This window comes from Nycticebus coucang, chromosome 2, assembly GCF_027406575.1.
Source record: "Nycticebus coucang isolate mNycCou1 chromosome 2, mNycCou1.pri, whole genome shotgun sequence".
In the NCBI taxonomy this organism is placed as follows: domain Eukaryota; kingdom Metazoa; phylum Chordata; class Mammalia; order Primates; family Lorisidae; genus Nycticebus; species Nycticebus coucang.
Window position 1 is genome coordinate 141,579,160 of NC_069781.1, and position 4,397 is coordinate 141,583,556.

A 4,397-nucleotide genomic window follows, 5' to 3' on the forward strand; every position below is an offset into this window, starting at 1 on the left:
GCCTTCCAGGGCGTTTGGGAGCCTTGCCCAACATAAGGACTGTCTCTCCTATTGGAAAGAACACTCAGGAACCACAGATGGTTTGGGAACACACAACTAGGCCAAGTTTTAACATTTTAGTGTTGCCACATTGAGTTTCGTTTCCCAGTAATAACGCAGCTGAGTATGTGGAGCTTCTGGCCTGAGTGGGAGGCAGCTTCTCAGTGGTTTTTCCTTGGGAGCTGTCTTTTCCTTCTCCATGACACAGAGGTTAAGTCAATACAGCTGCCTGATCCTATGAGGCCCACACATACCTTACCTCATTTTTCAGTTGGGCTAGTTATAGCTCCCAGAATTATAAATAATTGAAAAACATTTTATATTTTACCAGCTTCTCATAGCACTTTTATGAAGCGGGGCAATGTTACCGAGGTGTCATTGCAAATGTGGTGATGAGTGACATGACATTTCCTGTGCATATGGTAAGTAGCAAAAGAAGGTCATAAAGGAGGAATTCTGGGGTCCACCAGAATCTTACTTTCAAAATTTATCATTCTTGTCTATCAAGCCCTAATATGTCACCATTCAATTAAAGTGAATATGGCCTGTGTTTTGTGTGTAGCTCAGGGTGCAGAAGAGCAGCTGGTCCCACAGCTGTTCTGGGACAGGTGAGGGGATGGGGAAGATCCGTCCACAGAAGGTCAGAGCTTCCACCTGGGTCCACGTCGCAAGAAACTCAAAGAACCTGGAATCCCGTCAGGTTCAAGCTCCCATGTCTCAAGATATATATATATTTTAAATCATGAATTGCTGAGGAAGGTCTGTGGTGAGCTTCAGGCCATGCTTGGAGGGAGAGGCAGTCCCCGGGCCCCGCTGGCTGGGGTAGGTGTGTCTTTGTTTTGCTGTGACATTTTCACGTTCAGTTGGAGTCTTTTCTTCCTCATTGATGACAGTCCCTAAAAATGAAAAGTCAGGTAATGGGAAAATTCAAGGTTTTTAGGACCCCCTTGTGTGGCGTGTGTGTGGGGGGGGACTTCTGCCTGCCCCTCCTGCTGGCACATACCACTGGGTTTACAGTGCTTTGCCAAAATGGACAAAATCTCCCCTTCCGTCTCATAGCCTTCCTTGCAGACTCAGCTGTGCTGTGTGCTGAGGCTCTGTCCCACCTCAGCTGGTGCACAATGGAGCAGCTGAATCTCTCCCAAAAGACACAGTGCAAAGAAAAGCTTTCCTTCCACAGAAATTCCCCCCTGGCCAGTCCCCACAGGTGGGGAGAGAAGTGCCGGCTGGCTCCACCAGGGCTTCCAGGTGACTGTACGGACACCAATTCCCTTGTCATTTAAGTGGTTGGAGTCATTGCTTTATTCTAGAAGTACCTGTGGGGATTTTCCAAAGATGGAGAAACTGAGCACTCTAAAAGCTGAGTCATGACCAGCAAGTGGGTCTTAAGTCCTGGGCTGTGACACTCATGGGGGTTTGGGTGACGGTAAACTTTTTCTTTTCCATTGTGACATCACCACAGCTCCTGTGGTTCTATTTTGGTGCTTCAGGTAGAAAGATATTAAAATAGCTCAAGACTGGTGACAGCCTTTCCCTCCTGAAATATCTTTAGATGGTATGCCTGCAGCGGTTAATCTGTTTCTTGAAAAGGTGACTCTGAGGTCAGAGATTTTCGCTAGTGAATGATGCCCCATGATCATATCAATGTGCACAGCTATGATTTAATAAAAAAATAAAGTTAAAACTTTCTCCTAAACCTTAGTTATTATCTCCAGTTCCAAACTTCTTTATTTTATTAACAAAGACCCCAAAAGGGTGAAGCTCTTATAAACTAAAAAGTCACACTAAATTTCCAATCTTCTGTGAACTGTTAGGTTTGATAGTAATTGACTATTACACTATTTTTCCAAGGAAGTTGGCAATACCTAATTCCCTTTGAAGGTCAATCACTTGTGTCTTCTTTATCTTAGGTAAACGTCAATGCACAGAAGTAGATCCCCCAGAGCAGGGTAAAGAACACATGTTCTTAGGGTGACAGTCTTTGACTTCACTCTCAATAAATTCTTAGCGTGAGGGAGTTCTTAAGAACTCCTAAGCCAGATTCAAGCCTTCCAATGCATATGAAAGTCATCCCAAAGCCACAAGAGGAGACTGACTGCCACGGAACATTCTCTCCTCTGCAGGGCGCGGGAGGAAGAAGCAGCAGCAGGAGCCCCACACTGCATTCAGCGTGACTTTGACTGGAGCCCAACAAAGGGAGAAGATGTCTCCCAGCTTCTCCTAAAAATCCCTCGGGGATACTTCTAATTGTGCCCATGAGTCTTTGCATCGGTGGCAGTGGTGGGGGCATGAAAGACAGCGATGGCCCAGGGTGTGCTCTGGGGATCAGGGCGAGGTGTGCGCACCTGCAGGCCCGGCCTGCACCTGTGCCTCTGCGCACAGCCCTTTCTGGAATACTCGGAATCAGATCACCAGCCTCCTGCTTTAAGGTGAAGTTAGGGTAGTGGGAGAAGAGGACAGGACCCAAAGTAACTCTTTCATGCTTCCTAGAGAGGTAGCACATGTGGAAGCAATGTGGCCAGTTAAAAATAGTGGGCCTCCCTTGTTGCCTTCCTTTTCTCCTTTCTTCTCTTTATCTTGTCCCTTTCCTCTTTCCTTCCCTTCCTTCTCTACTTTTATTCCTTCTTTCCTTCTGTCTTTTCTTCCTTCCTTTCATTTTGCATATTTTTAATTCTCTCTGTCAGAGATTTAAGAGCATATCTGAGATTTGAGGGGTCTGGAAATCCGGGAGTGCTGCGCCCCCTTCCAGGCCCTCTCGGCCTTAGTGGCTGGTCCTGACATACCCGTGGTGCGAGGGGTCTGCCTGGGTCAGGTCTGCATGTCATGCCTTCCTGTCTCTAGGGGTCATAATTACCACTGTTTTTTTTTTTTAAGTCGATACGTGATGCCCTCTTAGTGTGAACCACAGACGTTAAAGACCATGTTCCTTCACTCTTGACTCAGACTTGATCAAGAATTTTGTTCTACTAAAGAACTGCTAAGCCTAAAAGGACCCATAGAAGCTTATAGGTTAAAAAAAAAAATTGCCTCAGAAACATGTCCCAGGTCACATATCATCAGGAGACAAGACCAGAATTCCAGGTCTTCTGGCTCTCGATTCCACATCACAGATGGAGCTGCTGTCTCAGGGAGCCTGTGCCTTACCCAGGGAAGGGTCAGCACTGCAACTTAAAAACAAGACTCTCACCAAGTGCTCACTTCACAGCATGTATGCTAAAATTGGAAGAATACAGGGAAGATTACCGTGACCCTGCGCAAGGATGGCCTGCAAATTTGTGAAGCATTCTATATTTTTGAATGGATTAAGAAATTGTAGTATATGTGTGCCACGGAGTACTATTCAGTCACAAAGATAGATGGAGACTTTACATCTTTTGCATTTGTAAGATAACATCCTCCTAAGTACCACAAGAATGGGAAAGCAAGTACCCCACATACTCAGTACTAATTTGAAAATAGTAGACCAACAGCTACATGGCTGCAGTAGAGAAAAACAATTAAATTCAAGAAGGTGAGGTGGGGACAGGGTGTGTAAAGTCCTCACCTAAGCGCACAATGTAGGGTATGGGGCACCCTCCTGGGAGAAAGCTTAACTACAACTTGGACTTTGTCTAATGAAAGCAAACAGTGCAACCAAATTGTATGTACCTTTATATTAGTCCAGAAGAAAAACTTCTCACAAGGTTTATATGCTACTTAACTTAATGTTGATTGGTATAATTATTTCACTGTACAATAAATATGCAAAAGAAAAAGCACTATAGATAGAATATTATTATTCATACTATTGTTATGAGGTCCAACCAAAACGTCTGATTTTGCATCACTTTGCTCTAGCTGCTGTAACAGACTACCATAAAGTTAGTGGCTTAAAAGAACACAAATCTACTACTTTTCAGTTCTGGAAGTCAGAAGCCCTGCCATGAAGACGCCGTTGGGGCTGACTCCTTCTGGGGTCTCTAGAGAAGAATCTGCTTTCCAGAGCAGAGATTTTCAGCTAGTGTGCCATGAGGGGATCTTAGCTGTGCCACGCAAACTTACAAAGATTATTAATTGAATTATTTTTGAAAGAAATTCAAAGCATAGTAAGTATGTTCTTTCTTTTACTCTTTTTTTTTTTGATCAACATAATTTAAGTGTGCAGCAGACGTTTAACTATAGGCTCAAGTGTACATGAGATAAATAAGGTTGAAAAACACTGCCTCAGAGGAAGACCCCTTCAGAAGTCTCCGTGGTAGAGAATCTTCCCCTTTCCTCAATCACCTGACACCCAGTCTGAGCTAGACTGTTGGGAGGTCTCAGGAGACATAGGGATGTGTGGAAAAGAGCTCCTAAATCTCTGTGTGTGATTTAGGAGA

The 4,397-nt window shown here is 44.4% G+C and overlaps 1 non-coding gene across 1 annotated transcript; it reads left to right on the top strand.

Annotated features, from left to right (window-relative positions):
- Nucleotides 1-3,229: 3,229 nt before the first annotated feature.
- Nucleotides 3,230-3,334, top strand: LOC128580070 (U6 spliceosomal RNA). The gene has a single exon (XR_008378427.1). It is a non-coding gene; the product is annotated as a U6 spliceosomal RNA (small nuclear RNA).
- Nucleotides 3,335-4,397: the final 1,063 nt, after the last annotated feature.